Below are 19,960 nucleotides of genomic sequence, written 5' to 3' on the forward strand. Positions count from 1 at the left end.
ACCCTGCGTTGTACGTAAAGGTCGCGGTAATTAAGGGCGATTCTGCAATGTCTGCGATGCAAATCTTGCGCCCAGCATCGTTCAAGGGGACTGGTAATTCATGGATCATTTCGTACGGTTGTTTGCACGAATTTACGACACGACTTTGAATCATACGCGTTGCCATTGAAACTCGCCTAACAGCAATCCAATCTTTTCGTCTGTTTGTCGATTAGTCGGGGCACGCTTTAAACGGGGGAATTTATTGGAAGAGGCAACGGGAATGGAAGTTGATCAAAGAGTGTCGGGAGAGTCGATTCGCGTGCGATAGCCTTCGAGTAAACGATCGGATCACGATCTCAGCTCAGGCGGCTCTGCTCCTCTGATCAGCTTCGTTTGCACTCTGATGAATAAGTTAATCGGGTTAATCCATATGTGCCATTAAACGTTACGGACGCTTAATCACTTCCGCGTAGTGGGGTCACTGATCTTCCTCGTTCCCCGGCTAGCGTTCCACGGGCTAACGCTATTGTGCCGTTTACAGATTACACAGATGGAATATGTTTCGTAATTTCTGTCTGCGCGCGAGCGTGAGACTAGCCGCGTTAGATTGGATCTAATTTTCCAATAGACCGTAAGCAGCGTCGTAAGCGTTGATATTACGAACCGTGTCAGGCCCGGGTCCGTCGCATGCACGGAATTCACGTTCAGCTGACTCTCTCGACAGATTCTATCGGTGGCTTGTTGATTTACGTCCGCTAATGTCCACGTTTGATTAACCTTCTTGCGCTTAAAGCCTAAGCAAACCCACAGATCGCTCTTGCGGCTGGCCGTGTTTCCAGACGGCGCTATACGTCGTACACCTGGAGAATCGAGTGTGTCCCGTGACACGTTACGGTATTCTCTGAATCGATCGATCGTGGTTACGGCGTCGTTAAATTCTGGACGATTAGCAGCGATAGGCTCAGAATGCTGCACGGACCCTTCGGTTCGAGCTGGCAACGATAACGTATCGCTGTGCGATGTAAGGACGGAGAATATCGATGGGACGAGACAGAGTTAGAGGCGTGAAACGCACTCGCATCGATATCTGGGCCACAATGTCTCGTTTCCCAATGAAGTCGTTGGGTCCGACCGATCTGGCTGATGACGATTCATCGTGATCGCTCGTTGGTTCAACGCACTTGGCGGACAAATAACGCGAGCGGGAGCAATCGACACGGCGGATAGAGACTGGTATCTTATTAACGCGGATAAACACCTCGTGACGCGTTAAATTTCGGGCAAACGGCGCGTTGAAAATCGTCGCCTCCGGTTACGCAAGGAAATTATCGGCGGAAATATGCCGAATGGAAAATGATTCAGCATGCTGTACGGTAATTAACATCGGTTTTGTTGCGTCACGGTATTAGCGGGTCAGAAAGTTTTACGTTCGGCTCACAGTTTCGGCTTGCTTTCGTAATCAGGCAATGAAGATAACAGGCAAACAAGTTCACGAATTCACGAGCGATTTCGACACACAGGGCTTTTGTAAATATCTCGCAGAGCATCTTACCCGTGTTCATTTGAAAATCATTTGGCTGACCGCAATGTGAATTATGCGCAGCGAAACGGCAAATGAATTCGTTTGAATTGTTGATAAGGTGACGCAAGTATGGCAAACGACGCGCTGCTGCTGCTGTGACTATCGCAGATAAGAATCTGAGCTCTCTTATCGCTACTTATGCACACATATTTCGAGCTGCAGTTCGATACAAAAATACCACATGCACGTCCGGAATATTTACCTTTGACCACGATACCTTCCCGCTACCTATAATCGCTGTTTATCTTTTGTTCCTTCGTTTCGTCGGTATATTTTTCCTGTTAAAAAAAACGAGATTTTGAAATATTCGATTTTTTTTTCAAATTAAAAAAATTAAACACAGATAATTGTTATTTGCGCAACTGAATGCGAGTACAGTTCATCGGTGTTTATCTATAGATAGATACAGAATTAAGGAGAAAAGTAGCAGACGGAGAAAGTTTTTTGCGGAGAAGCTAACGTTTCGTAGAATCAAGTCTGACAGACGATTATCGTTTTTTATCGGAGGAATTTTTCGCAGCGAAGGTCAAATACACGTAGAATCGCGAAAAATCAAGCAGCTATGCGCTATCGTATTCTTTTTTTAGCAACGACGTAAGGAAGCAGAGGGTGAAGAGGCGTACGGATCTTCGATGACCGACTAAATTATCGGCAATCGTTTAAATTGGAGTATTGCAACGGCGATAAGCGTGTTACGCTTGTGAAACACAGCGCGACGTGTTGCAAAATACGAGGAGAAGGAGACAGTCGCTACGGTGTAGGAGAGATAGCGTGCGCGATGATACGTAAACATTATCGAGTCCAAAGTATTTTCGCCAGCGTAAAAATAGTTGGTGTGCATGCGTTGATGGCCGGCATGACGGGTCGTTCGATCGGCAGACATAATTGCCTGTGTCGCGTGTGCTTAATCGTTTTCATGCTGGCCCAATGAACGTTCGTCTAGGTCTACGATATCGTTCCTATCGATAAACAAATTAATTGTACGAGACGTGTACTCAACTAATCTAAATAGAAGACAGTAGCACATTTTCGCCCTTGCATCGTTCAGTTTCGTCGTGGTAGTACCTACATCGTCGTCAGATAAGCTCCGACTAATGCATCTTACATTAGAAAGAATACTTGTTCGTCATTGCATTCGATGTATGTACAACACTTACTATCTATCTACTCGTCGAGACCGTACGTCGTTGCACTTTGCCATTCTTCAAGTATCCGACATTACGTTGTTCTTCAAATATGAAAAAGTGCAGAAATACTCGCGATAGCGAAAACAAAAAAAAAAAAAAAAAAAAAAGAAAGAAATAAAAGAAGCAAAAAGAGAGATATCTTCCTGTACAACGACGAGCGAGAAAAATTACGAACCTTCGACGAGTGCAATGAAGACAAGTGGACGACGAGACGATGTTGCAGGCCGCTCGGTACAATATGTGGGCCAGACAACAATAATTGTTCGACGTTTCCTGGTATATTATACTGCGTGTAATTGATACAGAGGAGCCGCCATTAATTCTCCCGCTGTTGCTGCTTACTATCTTTAGCAGACGTTCCTCTCGGTCTGTCTGTCTGTTGCATAAATTTTCATTTACAAAAATTCCCCTCATTCGCCGTGCTTTTCCCCGAACGAACTCGGGTCGATCCAGTTAATCCGATTCTCTCAATGTCGATCGATCGAACTCTCGAAACGGCTGTAAGGATTGCGGTGTAGACAGTCTCGCAGCCCTTTCACTTGTCGGAGAACGTGGCTACCCTTACTACAGATATACGTACATACATCGATTCTTATAGAAGGTATCAAGGTCGCGTTATCCTGACGAAGGTCAATCTCCATTCGCTACGGAACGCAGAGCGTAGCCCTTTCATTTATGTTAATAGGATTCACGTGCAAGCTATCGTTAAAAACGTGGTCCGCCTTCCTCCGAGACCTAGATATTTGGAATTTTTTTTTTTTTTAACAGTGCATTATAACCAATGACGCTTGCACGTGATACGTGAAACCATTGGAGAACACGCGTCGATACACGAACAACGAGATCATTGAACAGTAACAGTGGGAAAGTTCTTAGGATTGGTAGCGCGCATTATCTGTTCTCCAGCGATGTTCTGAGTTATTCTAATAAAGAAAAATTGGAATTTAATTATATTATCAAGTCGTTGATTGACATAAAATGTTACTCGAAAGAAAAATTGTGACGATCGTGTTTATAACGTTTACGCAAGTTACCATCAACTTGTACCCAAATATCAATAGGTATTTTAATACGTATGGCCGGCGGCGTACATACTAATTACACGGATTCCACGATAAAAATCGGGGAAAGGTTGGAAGAAGAAGACTGGTTCCCGTAGGAGCGAAAGTTGACTCGTGCAACTCGATATTCGGCCGTCCAGTCGTTCCACTAGGATCCACCGTGTTCCGTTCCTCGGTCTATAGAAGATTCTGTCGACGGTATTCGTATAACGGTACCGTCGGGTTCTCGCACGTCGTGTCGCGTCGCGTCGCGACGCATACCTGCCGCCGCCGTTGAATCGAGCCGAGGCCTCGGCTGTATCGAACAGAGACCTATGTATATATGCATGTACGTGTTGTGTGTTACGTCGACGCATGTTGCTAGCGTTACGTGCGCCGGGATGCACGTATACATGTACGAACGCATTTTGCCGCGGCGAGACGAGCTGAATGCCAATCGGCACGCGAACCATCGTGCTCGATGCGCGAAAGAACGAAAGAGAGGAACAGAGAGAAAGCAGCAGAGGAAGAGAGATAAAAAGAGGCTCGTAAACTTGTTCGTTTTATTACGAATATTTTGACTCGCTCGGGGACCACGGCTCGGGCATGTGTTATCATTTGTTGCTGTTGTCGTCTTCATCGATGAGTACGTTAGAAGGAACAATTTTTCCCCCATAAATTTTTTTAATGGTAAATTCGTCGTTTCATTATCTATATGGGGAGTAAAATGTCGAGTGAAACGATCGAATAGGATCGGTCGCGTTATCAGTAAGGTCCAAAGTAATTTCCGTGTTGTTCGTATCGGTCGCGCAACTCTCGCTTCTTCGTGATCGTTAACACGTGGTCCCGTGGTTTAATCGGCGCGCACGCCGAACGAATTCTCCGTGCACCGAAAACTACGATTCGTATGGTTTATAACGAGTCGAATTCGTGTCTCGGGTGCGCACGATATTCGTTTGCAAGAGGAACTCGTCGCGGATGCTATAGCAATGGACCATTGATGGCGTCACGGTGTAGAAAGGAGCAAAAGTTCCTCGGCCGAGAGAACATGCTCGGTTCGGAGCGCTTTTTGCAGCTTGATTTTCCAGTTTCTCGCGGAAGAGAAAAATCAAAGGCAATTTCAAACCGTTGGAACGCCGGGCTATACTTTGTTCGCGTGTTATCCGCCAGCCGATTGAAACAATTCGCAGGTGCGAACGACGATCGAGCGTCTTGATCGAACAGCGTGTAGTACAAGTATCGGAAAGATAATACATTTAAAGCTGAGATCGTATTCGCCACGATTAAAATCACGCTGGCTGGTACACGTCGGCCGTAAGGCGTCGAACGTTTCTATTCATCGAGGGTGTGTACGGTGGAAGTTGCAGTTTCATTCGAGCACGATACAAGTACCGGTACAATATCCGTTTAGATAGCGATCGAAAAAAGTCGCTGCTCTTAATTGTACGACGATTAAAATCGTATAATCGTGGCGTACGATCGATCAAAGATCCGTGAAACGGCCAACGCTTTGGCATTTAGGTGTTTTACTTTGGAAACGTTGGAAGCGTGACGTCGTTCAACGACGCTGTTAACTGTTCCAGTCGTCGAATGTTCGTGACATTGGAATTATCAAATCTGTGAAAACGACAGATTTCGGATTTTCATATCTGTAATTGCTAAAATTATACAGTTTTTGATAAAATTAATGTTGTCTTCTGCAGAGATGCACGTTTTATGTAATTACGATCGTTTAGTTATGATATATTCAAGTACATATTGTAGATTGGCAGCTCTAGTATTGATGTGACAAATACGAAAATGAAAATTTTCGATTACACGTAACTCGAGGAGATCCAGTTGCTCAGGAAAACGAGCAAGTCTTTTTCGGCATTTCCCAGCGTTTATTGATACGCTCGACGGCTCGAGTACAACCTTAATTAATTTCAACTTATTTCACCGAGGCGGGGCAGAATCTCGTTACGGCAGATGTTACGTAAGGCAGTGGAATCCAAACTCGAATTTACACGGAAAGTCCCGGGCAACGGAGGCAGCCAACGCGGTTCTTGCGGTTTGAAAAATACCGCAAAGGACAATATCGGCGATTACGAGTGGAACGGGAGGCCGATTGGGCACACAAATCGAAATTGAATTCCATTACCGTACTATCGGAAGTAATTTGATCGTATCTAGGAAGTCGCCTTGCCTTTTCCTTTCCACTTTCTACGAGAACTTTCATCCTGCCATTACCTTTGTGCCTCTGCAACAATGTAATACTTTGCTGTTCCTTCGATTTCAGAAAGAAAAGACGAATGCAAAGCCACGATCAAAGGGAATTCCATTCTACGACCAAATCAGGGAATTTTCTATCCCTTAGACGGTCGTGGCCATGGTTTCATAGTCAGAATTCGCGGGTAAATTCTGAAAAGCTACGGTGTCCACGGCGATGAGCATAAACATGGAAGTTGTGCGAGCCTCGGTCAGCTTCAACGCGATGCTATGATCACCATTACGACTACACAGTACTTTCACTCGAATTCTCGGGTTTTTTTCGCGCCGGGTTTCTGTATACGAAACAGGATAGAGACAGAGAGAGAGAGACTAGTGTATCGTTCCGTTAAAACACTCGGCACGATAGATTTCCGTGGGCAAAACAGTTAAAAGAGGCCGCGCAAAAACGCAGCAGCGTTGGCAGCCATTGAAAAAGGGGGCAGGATCGAGCGGAGCGATCGAGCAGCTGCCAGGATTCGGATCCCGATCCTCCGAAGGGCCGCGTAAACGCGCATCAGGGACTCATTCCCTCGTCCGAGATTCGTCTGGAACGCAGAAAGAGGGGTGGGTAAGTAGGGTGAGAACGATGATCGCAGAGGGGATGGGTGGCCGTGTGGAACAGCAGTCTGGCCAGTTGATTACGATGCCGAAACGAGTGGCGGGCCATCTCTCCAACCAGTTTCGGACAGTGTCTTCGGGTCGAACGAGGCCTGTGTAGTTTGGTGGAGAGACGCCAGGCTTCTTTGGCCGCTGCTCGTCGGACGAAGACCGATAGAAACGAGGGGGAAAAGGTAAGAAAGGAAGAAGGAAAGAAAACGTGGACGAAGAGGAGACTCAGAGCGAAGGAGAGTGAGAGAAGCAGGGAGAGCAGCAGCAGCAGCAGCAGCGGCAGCAGCAGCAGCGAGCAGCCAGCAGCGCAAGAAGAGACGGAGGAGGCGACAGCCGAGCTTAAGTTTCGGTTTCGTTCGTTTCGCGCCTGCTCCGCGTCGAACGGGAGCCGAGAGTGAGCGCGGCGGAGAGAGAGAACCGGCGTACGAGAGAGCGAGAAGAGCTGCACCATCGGAGTAACAGAGAGAGCGAGAGAGAGGCGTCGTCCGAGCGAACGAGACGCAGCAAGCTGGCAGAAGGAGAGAATCGGAGAGATAGGAAAATGGGATAGGAAGAAGAGAGAAGGAAAAGCGATTGGTGGCGGTGGAGGCGGCAGGAGGGCGAAGAGAGGACGAGTGCAACGCGTGAGTGAAAGACAGAACGCGGCAGCCAGGGGTTGGAGAGAGAGAGAGAGAGAGAGAGTGAGGCGGCAGTCGAGGCGAACAGACTTCGCCGGCGCTCTGCTCCCAATAACGACTCTCGCCCTCGGTCAGTCGCGCGCGAACCGCGGAGCCGCGAGCATCTCTCCGTTTCTCTCTCGCTCTGCTCTCGGCAGGATACCTACGTTTCGAGCCGCGTGCACGTGCGAACCCGGGGGACGCGAGAGCATAACGGAGCGAGGGATCGAGTCGAACGTGTACACAGGGGGCTTACTCGAGTCCGGTCACCGCTCGAACGAACCACGCTGCTCGCGGATTCCTGATCTAAAGAGCGACAGGTGAACGAAAATCTGGGAGGCCCGACCAGCATTGTCCGCACGTTTCGCACGATTGTACGTCGTTCAGAGAGACATGTCGGTGCTTACGGGGAATCGCAGCTAGAAGGTAATTAAAACGATAACAAGGGCAGACGATACACTCGAAGGGAAGAAAGATGGAACGGTCCGTTTGCGGATGTTCAGCCACGTAGGACATTGACTGACTTGCGCGAGATTCTCGAGGGAGGATCGGTGCTACATCGAACCGAAGAAGCTTGTGGCGAGGGTGAAAAGGGACGGATAAAGACTGTCTGGACAGGGACTGGATCCCGGGGGAGTCTGCCGTCGAGGAGAAGGAACGACTTGGTTTTCGGGGTTATCTCATGGTGGGATTGTCGCGGTATCGACGTGGTAATCGCGCCGCGAGTGGTGCTCGCTGCATCCGGAGATACAGGCAGCTGGTGATCGAGTGAGAGAAGAGAAGAGCGGAAAGCGGTCGCACAAAGTGACAAGCGGCAACGAGCGCGTGGTATATAAAAGTGCGAACTGGTGGAGCGCGCGCGCGAGCGCGACCGAGCGAGTTACCGGGCGGTTCGAGGCTGCCAGTGGCCCGCGGACCAAGAAGAAGAAGAGGAAGAAGAAGAAGAAGAAGAAGAGGTTGAAACAGAGGAAGACGGAGAGGAAGAGGAAGAGGAAGGGTGGGAGAGGTGCACACACCATAGAGGACAACGCTGTTGCTATTTTCGAGCCCGCCAAATATCTCGACGCACGGTGCTGCTCGGTGCTGTCTGCGCTGGCCCTGCTACGCTCTTTCTTCGGCCCCGTCCACGTTCCTCCAAAGCGCAGCGATTCTGCGCCGATGACGCATGGCCCTGACCAAACAGGGGGACAGAAAGAGAGAAAGAGAGGGAAAGAGCGTGAAAGAGAAGCCACACGCAGAGCGGGAGAAGGAGCGAGAGAACGGCGTGTATGACAGGTACGTTTCGACTTTTTGCCTTTTTGCAAAAGCGCGCCGCGATCTCTTGACCTACGACGTATCTGTGCCGTGACCGTGAGCGTTGACACATCTTTACGTGGACATTTACGCCTTTCCACCGACATGTCTCGATCATCTCTTGGCGATAATGCGCCTTGGTTCGACTGGTTCTGCCATTAGGGATGGCTGGTTTTAAGGAAGAAGACGATTCGTCAGCTGTACGGATAATCGTCGTATCAAAGAGACTTGAAAGTTAGTAGCAGACTCGCATCTACTCGCAACAATTATGTCTATTTACAATTGATCCGTGTTTGTTAGAGTACCGACGTTTAATCAAGCGTTTCTCGTTTTTCTTTTCTCGTTTCAATAGGAATGTTCAAAGGGGGGACACGAATCACCGAAATTTAAAAGTCGAAATACCGCGTATGCACGCCAGACTTAGAGACGAATATTATTAGCGTCTGTGGATAGTTTGCACAGCGTCCGTGTTGTTTCCAAAACACGTGTACTACGCTCTCGTTCTCTAATAAACATCGCTGTATTTCGCACTCGGTTCCTCCGTGTTATTCGCTTAATACGATACGACATTCGTCCTTCTTGTTTCGTTATGCTCGACGTAGGAAAACACGAACATTTCTTCGTATCTTTTCTCGTTCCATTCGAGGGAAATTACGTTACGACACCCCTCCATTCTACGTGTATTATATCAAAGATGACTCTGTTATATCAAATATTATATCAAAGATGACACGACCGATTTCTTTCGGTGCGATGTGATTATAACGTTTGGCGAGAATCCTTGACACAATGATTTTCGCGCGATGAGAAACGCGGTCGAAGTTTGTTTTGCAACTCGGTCATCGACGTTTCATCGACGTTACGACGTAGCGATCGATGCGACATTTGAGCGAAATTTTCGTTCGCTCGCAACATTCCTGGATGTTTGTACATGAGTATGAGCTACGATCTGATCTGGAACGACAGCGTTCAGCTGGAATAATTCGCGTGGAAAGTGCACGCGATACGAACACTCCGAATTCATCGAACTCGTTAATTCGTCGATCGAGCCATTTCCCTCGATTTGTCTGTCCCCGCCGCTCCTCTTCCCGCTTTTTCGATAAAACGTTATAAAGAAGTTCGCAAACATCGTGCCGGGAAGGCAAGAGGGGGATGAAACGCGAGATTACACGAGGTAAAAAGCTTTGAGAACGTGGCCAAATGGTCGAGAGGGAACTGAGCGCAAAAATGACGTTCTTTACGAAGAAAAAAGCTGGACTCGCTCGTCGCGATAGTGGCGGAGATTAGTTTATTTCTCCACTCGTAGGTCGAGCTCGTCATAATATGCGGCAGGGATATTTATGTAATATGCGACATGCAAATGAATACACTGTTTGCGCGCTTGTCAAAGATAAGATACAAAGCAAAGTTTCGTACCGTTGTCATTGTCTAGATAACGTGTATGTATTGTTTCTAACGTGGATTGCCAACAAGCAAGTAACTTCAAATTACAAGTAAATCACGATTAATTAAGAACGATAAGAATAGTCTATCCGAAATAAGGTTTCAGAGTTCTATTCTCGATGGAAATTAAATCCTCCGTTAGATGTAAGTCTACGAGAAAGCGCAGTTTCAACTCTAACTTTAGCTTTTTAGCTTTTTTAGACGAACAATTTTTTAATAGAAATTATATATAATGTTTCGATATTTGTCATTAGTTGTTGGATTTTGAAATTATTTTTCTACGGTATAGAAATTAGCAACTTCAAAAAGTTTCATTCTATTTAAGAAAAACCATTCGTTTAAACGTTAGGTAGCTAGTGCTATTGGGTTGGCAAGTGATCGCGGATTTTGTCAATATCACCTAATGATAAAATCCGCGATCACTTGGTTGCTAATCCAATAGAAACATCGTTTGAGACAAGGCGTTAAGGAAAGAGTACTTGCAAGAAAGTATGTCCTATCCGCGTTCCTTGTATCAATGTCGTCTGAAACACATCATCCTCCCTATCAATGATGCATCTCGTGCAACAGGTGAGAAAGTGCACGTGTGAAATTTGTCACAATCTATCGCCAATCTTTCCACTTTCGCGCACTAGCGTATCTGAATCACGTTCGTGCTACATAAGTTGCAGCATCGACGAGCTTCGTGGTTTCTTGCCACTACGTTTGCTATCAGCCAGCGGAAGATAGGGTACCGTTACCTGTCTATATATCCGTGGCGTGAACCTTAATTCCGAAATGGATCGCTGAATATTCGTTTATTTCGCTTCGTTCGACCATTATTGTACGTTTATCGATCATCGATCAACAGTCGAAGAAAATACGCTCCTTTGACTTTTCTTCTCTTCTCTTTGCAAGCTTATTCGTATGCGCGTACACGTGCGTTTAAAAAGGATGGGACTAACTTTGCCTGCAGGTATAACGGAAGAAAGGGAAATTTAACCTTCTGGTATTTTATTTTTCTTCTGCCATCGGGGTGTTATTGTTTCTTCAATCAAGTTTCCCTCGTCACTGTCTCGTTGGACGGTTCTACGACCGTACCCGTCCCTTTTTTTCTCGGGATTGTGCTTCCTTTTTTCCCTGAAAACCTTTGGAAGAACTAAAAGGATCGGATAGCATTTTTTCTTGGTAGACCGAGAGGTCCACTCAATGTGTCAACCGTTCTCGTTGTAAGTAGAAACGTGTCCTTTTTTTCTTTGCTTTTTTGCTGGTTGACCTGGGCGGCTCGTTTTGTCGGAGGCGCGTACCATAGAAAAAGCGATTACGAAGTTACAAAAATCCAAAAGCGGTTGCGCAGAGTGTGTTTCATAAGTTTCGCAGCTGGGAAACCGGAGATGAGTCTGGCCGATTCCACGCGATCATTGATCGTTAACTTTTTTTGGCTGTCGATGATCAAAGCTGAACGACGCGGTGGCCGCACGTAAATCGACTTTAAATCGCAATAAACCGTGCAAAAACTGCGCGGCGGATTTGCCTCGCGCGCGTTCACTTTCGACCGCAAAAAAACTTGAAAAACCGATCCTCCCTGTCCCACTTCAGCGTCTCTGCAACCTTCCGTGTATCTCTATCTTTTTCCTTGTTTCTCTTTCTCTCTCTCTCTCTTTTTTTATTTACAAATTCCTCTACTTTCCGTTCGAAGCAATGCGTGTCGAAGTTGCAGTTGCAACCGTGTGTTTTCGTCGCTTCACCGTCATATCGCAACGTTACGTATTTGTATTGCCTTACCTTGAACGCAAGGGCATCATCGCGCTTGCCAGTTCCTCGTTGCCTTTGCAAAGACCTGTAGAACAAATCTGTTTCCCCATCCTCGTATATAGGTTAATCGAGCAAGTACAAAAAGTTACGCTTCAACGTGTAAGACAAATGTCACTCTATTTAGACGAAATGTCCTATGTATCGTTTTTGTCTTGTTTTTTCTTCTCTTTTTTTCAATCAATTAAAAATATTTGGTCACAAATTTCGTAACAGCTTACAGAATATAACTTTTGAGTAGATGGAATGTACCGCATTTTCCTTTACTTTTATACCTTTTGAACTTCTATCTTCTACACACGATCTTGTCTCCTGTTCTGTGCGTCTTTCAGTGTATCAGTAGAAAATAGAAAAGAATCCTGTAACTAGCAGAAAAATACATAAGATATGTTTAACATTAGTACAGCTGTTTTGAACGGACTTGTACACGAGCCGCGATATGGGAAAAGTGGCATATGTAATAATAAACGCAAAATACCGCATTAATCACGCGGTACAGGTAATCGTAGATCGTCATAGACTCTGCCGACTTTTTCTTTCTCCCCGCGACGAATCATCAATCCGGTCGGCAATGGACATAGAGGTGTTTTATTCAATTTCAAGACCGCGTGTGATCGATGATCACGAGCATGCCGCGTAAACAGCATCGTGTAGCAACTGGTAACAATCATTATCACACTGTCACTGTTGGTCGCTTGCGAATGATTTGCATAGTCACGCGAACTCTGGAACACTGGGAATTTCGATTATCGAACTCCGTGAATTCGATCGCTTTTAACTTTTACTCGCAGTAAATCGATCCTTGATTATAGATTTTTCACACTGCTGTAACGAGTGCACGTACGTTTCCAAGCGTCTTGCGCAAGTTTTAGAAAAGTTAGCAATCGGTAGTAAGATATGTCTAATGAAATATGTTTAAAGATACGTTGAATAAAGAAGAAAAAATGAAATGAAAAGTTTCGTTTTCTCCTTTTTCGAAATCGAAATAAAAATAATTACGAGATATGTCAGCGGTATATGTCAGCAATGATTATGGAGAAACGTGCGTGCCATTCGTGACCTCTTCACTACCAGAGTCATCGTGCGTGCTTCTGCTTTTCTTCTCCGCTGGCTAGAACTTTTCCGTTTTCCACGCAATCCAGCCGATTCGTCCTCTCTTTCCGATCCAAACAACTGCCTGTTAATTAGAGACTTTTAAGTAACACGTGGCTAATCCGCGAACAACGCATATCGTATGCGCCAATTAGACGATCGTTTCTTTTCGATACATTTCATTAAATTCTGCCGGTTTTCGAAAGTAATTTGCCTCGTCCTTTACCTATCCTCGTCCTCGCTTTCTACTTTTATTATCTTCGCTACTCGCCAAGGTAACCAGTCGATTTAAATATCTAAAATGCAAAGAGATCCCGACTTTCCGTTCGCGGGCGGAACTTTGATGAGATAGGGAATTCGTGAATATTACGGAGTGAGACGATCGCGTTGATCTGAACGACGAATTTATCGTTGGGAGAAATGCCGACGAAAGCCCGACTCCGTTTTCAACGGTCAACAATAAGACGAAATTGAGGTGGGGAACGAGTAAAGCTGATAATGAGCCCCTATAAAATCGACCCGCTTCTTTTCGCGGTACCCCTTCCTGTTTCTCCATTAAGCGGCTTTCACACGATGCCCGTTGTTCATCGCATCTCTTAATGACAACGAAATTATACACCTGCACGGTCGTGCCACGATTTCGTATGTTAGACTGTGAGCAAGCAAGAACAGGTTGATGATCGAACTCGATGTTTTTCTCTAATTTCGTATCATGATCTTGATTAAACGAAAGAAAAGGAAAAAAGGTAACGGAAATTACGAAATGTAAACATCAAAGTAATTCATATCTCGCGATAGTTTTACCCTCGAATGGACGCTGACCATCTACCTACGCGCTCTACGAACGGATATACAGAATACTGTGGTCTGAAAGAGCTGGACAGAAGCAAGGCAAACAATCGAGTCAGAAATAAGGCCCGCTAAAAGGCAGGAGTTAATTTGGTCGGAACATAGGCGCGAAACATCGGCGACAACAACAGAACGGCTCTGAGAAGCGATTATCGGGTGGCTGGCTTAAAAACGACGTGCTCGGAACTGGGATTCGTTCGGAAATCGACAATAAACCGAGGCTTTGCGTGCAAAACCCGCTTCCTGTCCTCGGGAATTCGCGCGCCGGTGGTCGCAGATCAACGAAATTTTCGACCGCCACGTTGTGGCAGATTCTTAAGAGTCGTTGCCCGGTCCCTGGTCTGCTCTCGACGTCATTAGCTAAATAACTACGTCGGCTTGCATGCGTTTGCTTTTATTATTACTCCCCCGGTGGATCTGTATGCGGTGTGAAATCGCGGCGTAACCTGTGACTCGCCAGGGAAACACTGGTAGAGAAGAAGAAGAAGAGAGGAGAAGAGAGAGAGAGAGAGTGAAATAAGCAGTGGAAAGGAGACAGATTCGTAGCAGGGGTTGGGTTGGCAGTAGAAAAAAAGGAAAGGAAGAGAAGAGAAGGGGAGGAAAGATAGGAAGAGGAGGGAAAAAAAGATCGCGAGAAAATTAGTGCTTCCTCCCAGGAAGGAGGCCGACAGGTTTTTATGCGTTGGTGCGTATTGTTGCAGGCGGCCATGGTAAGTTCGGAATGTAATTATTAAGATTCAATCGCTACGGGGTTCGATGTAATCAGCCGTAATGTTCGGATTATAAATCGCAAAGGATTTACTCACCGTTGCCATGAGTTCTTCTCTCTTCTCTTTCGCCTTACTCGTGTCCGTCAAGCATCTTCGTTGGCAAAATCTCGAAATTATACATTGTTTTTCTCTCGGTGGAAAGGGCGAACCTTCGTGCTTTATGTTTGCTCTCTGGGAAGGTCGTTTTCGAAACCGGTCCCCTCTATCAGCGAATGGACAAGAAACCGCGGCGACGACTTTTCGAATTCGCGATCGCTCTCGATCAGCTGATGATTCCGACGGACACCTATCTCGTGCACTGATTTTTTCCTAACAACCTAACACGTTTATGCGCGTGTTTTGATTGCCGAGTTATTTATTATTTAGTTTCATTTATTCGTTGTAAACCATGCCGTCCGGCTTACGGCATATTTACTTATCGCTATCTTACGTACCAATTACCGTGCTATTTATCAGCGTGCGTTACTCGAGATGGAAATTATGACAACGTTTATAATGTCTAGATTACTTTGGGAATTTAAAACAGTAGTTAAGAGTCAATCAACACCGTTCATTGTCCCGAATTGCCCCGTGTTTGTGGCGTGTTAGAGGCAATGACTTACAGAGATGCGCAACAACAGTGAAAAAGAAGAAAACCGGCACGATCGGGTGTGCCAGTGTTGGAAAAATCTCGCGGTGCGTGCGTGGACCAAAGGCAACGTGACTGCCATACATTCTGCTATCTTCCGTGATCGTAATCACGGATGCACGCAGGGCTGAGTGGTTATTTATAACGCCTTTGAGACGGAACGTGGCCGAGCACGCGGCAATAGTGTCGGTAGAGCGGCAACCCTAGCTCTGTAATGAATAAATAGTCAACCAGTACCACTTTCGATGGCCACTGTTGACGCATCATCTATTATTACACGAATTTCCACGAAATCATTGTGCCTAGCTTTTCTCTGTCAGTAGACAGGAGAGCGAGCAGCACAGGGACCAAGCGTATCTCGAACGTTTTGCAATATTAACGCTTCGCCTCTTAATTAGGGAAAGACGAATTAACTCGTCGTTCGAGCTGTCGATCCCTTAGACGCTAGAGTAATTTCTTTAGTCGATGATCGATCGTTTTTCTACGTATCGCTTTATTTCTTTGCTTTGACAAAATGTCGTTCGTGAAAACGTTAACACAATTCTAAGGGTTAAAGTGAAATTATCTTTGCGTATTCTCGGACAAGCTGAACATCTTTTGGCCCAGCGTGAGTCATGCGAACTTTCGTTGTTTAAACATCCTTGCCAGATCTTTGAACGCTTTGTCCGTGTCCCTGTATTATTTGCGTGTTTCGTGTCCTGGTAGGGGTACCGTTTGCCGGATCTTCCGCTTTTAATCTTGTCGCAAAACGATATCGCGATATCAGGTTTTTTATTTGCGGTGCGATAAGTCGGGTTGCCGAGGCAAACTTTGCCGGCGGCAGTCGAAGCCGTTGGAAAACGTTGCTCGTGGATTCTTTACCGTGCCGCTTTCTTTTATCGTTTAATTATCGCTAAATAATTGTAGTCGGGAAAGCTTATCTCGCGAGAATTTAGTTCGTCCTCGAAGTTGGCCATTTTCTTCGCCAAAACTTCGTCAAGTTTATACAAATTTCCGATTCTAGAAGAATTCTCGCCCTAATGAGAAGATTCCTCCCGAGTTAACATAGTAACTCGTAATTAAAACTCGGAATAGACGTGGTGGGTCCAGTGAACGCAATAATGTAAGGAAGAAACGGTGGTTCGAGGAGAAGCAGCGGAATAGAATCGTCGGGAGGGAAGAAAATGTGCAAAAAAGAAAGTGTGGAGGCGAGAGGGGGGCGGACTGGATTCAGCCATTTTTGCGACACGAATAATTATATCTTATCTGACTCGACCCGTGGCCTCGGGAACGCGATGCGTTCGCTTGCCTCGGCTTTCGAAAAAAAAAGAAAAAAAAAAGATATGTAACCGACGGTTCGCGAGGATGAAGCTGCAGGATATGCGTCGACGCGCTTCCCAGCTCCTTGCTCGATATATTTTGCTCCCCTCCCAACTGTGCGTCCTGCTCACAGAGAAGTAACTTGACAGTTTTAAACGAATCACCTTCGACAACGATCCATTAGCGACAATAAATTAATATCTGAAACGTTAAGGACTGTTTTCCAATTATTTCTTCGTGGAAACTATATTAGCTTTTTCTAACTTTCAGCAAATTACTCGATAGCATGTGAGACTTTTTTGGGGAATTAGATGATCGAGGATAAAGCCAGTAGATAGTCGCGATGCTGAAAAGCGGCTAAAAGTATTTCCGCTAGGACCAGCTACAAACTGTTCGTTGCTGTTGGTTCTATCGTTAACAGCGTGTAATTGTATGACGTACTATATCGACGTAGAATCGTCATTTCTTCGCGAATGGCTTGTTTCGTTTGAATAGAATCGGCATAGTTCTTAAGGAAAAGTCGATATCGCAGCATAAATTAAAATCACGCTAGCTCCAGTAATAAGAGGATCACGGTAGCTTAAGCGTTTACCGAATTTAATATGGCTCGGACGGGCGTTTAATAAAATCTCGTTTCGCGCTGTTCCATCGTGGAAACAACTTTAACGTTTGAATAGAATACAATATAACATTGTGGTATAAATAGGTTTGAGCGACGTAGGAAAATCCGTCTTTTCTCTCGCAATATTGCCTGGGATTGAAAGAGATTGGCGAACGGAAAAACACAAGTGAGACGACAACGCTGAGAGAAAACTATTTGTAATAAAATCGTGTAGAGCACGGTAGGGGCTCGTCAATGTTAGAAACTTTGTAGAAGTTTTAAAAACGAAAGACAGAATAAAACGTTGGAAATAGACGAGCTATAGTCTGCTGCACGTCGAAATGCAGAAAGTGTTACAGTTCACTCCCCATATGCTCTTGAACGGCAATTGGTACGGTGCAATTGATTCAAATGGCATTGCATGGTGCGCAGCGTTATAGAACAGAGTTACGGTGGACTCTTCTTCATAAAGTATGCTGCTAACATTAAAGGGAGCCCACGGAGCTGATGCGTTATGTCGACACCAACAATTACACTGGTAGAAACTTGCTTCGTACGACGTAACACAATATACATATTTGTGTTTGAAGCGAAGTCTATAGAAGAGTTTAAGTACAAGTTGGAATCATTCGGTTCCGTTGAAATCAATCTCGCGTGGTGGTCCCCACGACCGTCCCACTTTCTCTAAATTCCTCGAGCCGTTTGGAGAACGGAAAATCCTCGATGGATACGGGGATCATGATCGCGACGAAGGGAACATAAATCAGCCGGTGGCTGCGTCCCGTGACAGATCACCGGCCCACGGTGTAACTTTGCCCGTGCTTATGAATGAGAATTAAAGGCCTCACGCTGCGAAAGACGGTGCATCGGGAATAACAAATACTAGCCACGAACGCAGCTCGGTTCTTACCTCTTGTTTCTCCGCGTCGCTCGTAAACGAACCAACGAGAGCTCTTCTTCATTTTAACGATGCACCGTTGCTTTTTGCCCCCACCGTTTTCTCCTCTCTGCAACCATGTTACTACAAAACCGCGCTCTGATCTGTGTTGGTGCGTTAATTTCTCTCAGACACGGTAATTAAGGCTGCACGATATCAATGTATATCCTGACAAATGCTGCAACCAGCGATAATACGTAAGAAAGTTGATCGGAATGGGAAACGGTCGACAGAAATTGTAGAATCGACGCACGAATCGCCGGTTTTCTAGCGAAATCGGTAACAAACGGAAGATGGGCCACGCGGTATACGCTGTATCGATATCTATAAATGTCTGTTGGATGATCGCGCGGAACGAAGCAACACGAGTACCAGCAATATGCTGCGTGGAATCTGGTTTCTCGAGTCGCCTTGAAAACGAACGATCCACGACGCAGGGGGTGGATTTTGCGATATTAAAAATAACGACAGAATACGCGCAACTGTTTGACCCAGTTGAGATATCGATTTTAGTGGCCGGTATCGCCGAGATTAATATTAGACCGCGTTCTGGAAATAGGTGAACGAGCATACTGCAATACCGTTGCTGCATTCGTTGTCGACGAGAGCGGAACTCGTCTGAATCTGTCTTTAAAAAATACCGGTTTCTCTGGCGAGAAAAGCTGCTCTTTCGTTTCGTTTCGTTTAAACATAAACGCACGGTTAGGAACGATCGTGCGGATGTTAGAGGAGATGTAAGAGGAGCCACGTCTTATCGTCGTAGAGGATAGAAGACAGGTGGTGTTCGAATCGAACGTGCGGATGGACGAGTCGAAGATTTCTCAGAGTGAAAAATTAGAATCGATCGTTGGAAATGTCGAGGCTGCGAACGCGTCGAGACACCGTGTATATAGGGAATGAAGTCAGTGATACACTTTTCCACTTTCTCCGCGACCGAGATTACACGAAGCCTTGGGTAGAACACCGCGAGATAAAACTCACCTTCGTTCTGCTCTTGTGCATGGTACTCAATCGTCAGAGGCTTTCTACTTGTCAACGAATCAATTTATTTGTCGATATTCGTTCTTCCTTCTCGATCGTTTGTTCAATGTTTTATCATGTAGAAGAGCACGCTCGAAGGATGAAAATGTTGCGAAATGGCAAACCACGACACGGTTCTCTTAGTTGAATTATCAACGATCGATCCACGTGGTGGCACGTAGATACACGTGTTCGTACCAGAGCGGAATAAAGTCGTCGACCTGACGGCTCCACGTGTGAAACGTTTGCACGAAACTCGTCATACTCGACGGGCCGCCTCGACCGCATTAACTACCGATTCGTTCTTTCGTAATGCAACATTGTGTCGTACGAACTTCTACCACGTTGCCTTATCTGTTTGTCGAGATTTAATTTCGCGATAAGAAACTCGCGAAAGACCCATCGGTTTCGCTATTGACCTGGTATCTCCAGCTCTTTCCCCTGTACAAAAATTGAACTAGTTTCTTAGAAGGAAGCCAGGTTTTCAAAGCTTCGTTGCTAACTACCACTCGCGTGGTATAGCTTTCATTGCAATTTTCAACAAACTTTCCCGCTATTACGAGGCTAGCCAAGAATCCGCAAACTTGCTTCTCGCGCTTAATTTCACTTTACCTTGAAAACTTGCGCGTTTCAATCTACATAATTTTCCACGGAGAATCGGGTCAACGTTTTCCATCGTGGAACGTGCCACGGGATTCTGGACGCCACGGTTCGCAAAATGATTCCAGGGCAGGTCGATTAAAACGTAGTTTAAAATTCGATGGTCCAGAGGGATGAATCGGGAACTATTCTCCGCGTGGTGAGGCGATCGATCGCGTTCCGCAGTGGCTTGCATGAGAACCACTGCGTGTTCCCATTTCTCCTTTCAGCGGTCGGTCGCTCGATCCGCGGTTGTATAACAGCAATGAAAGTACTCCGACAGGCAACGGGC

General features: G+C 45.9%; 1 protein-coding gene across 10 annotated transcripts in view; it reads left to right on the plus strand.

Annotated features, from left to right (window-relative positions):
• The window catches only part of Oatp74D (Organic anion transporting polypeptide 74D), an 85,377-nt gene that overhangs the window by 23,666 nt on the left and 41,751 nt on the right, over positions 1–19,960 (plus strand). For 6 of the 10 annotated variants that reach the window (XM_076621630.1, XM_076621632.1, XM_076621633.1 and 3 more), the window contains one exon: positions 6,070–8,581. The exons of 2 other annotated variants lie outside the window; for them this stretch is intronic. The gene's annotated coding sequence lies outside the window, so the exon portion shown is untranslated. Of the gene's footprint in view, positions 1–1,852; positions 5,945–6,069; positions 8,582–8,810; positions 8,834–19,960 lie in introns of those variants that run through there. 2 more of the 10 variants (XM_076621629.1, XM_076621639.1) reach the window with 2 other exon arrangements.

This window comes from Bombus vancouverensis, chromosome 9 (assembly GCF_051014615.1).
Source record: "Bombus vancouverensis nearcticus chromosome 9, iyBomVanc1_principal, whole genome shotgun sequence".
Classification (NCBI taxonomy): domain Eukaryota; kingdom Metazoa; phylum Arthropoda; class Insecta; order Hymenoptera; family Apidae; genus Bombus; species Bombus vancouverensis.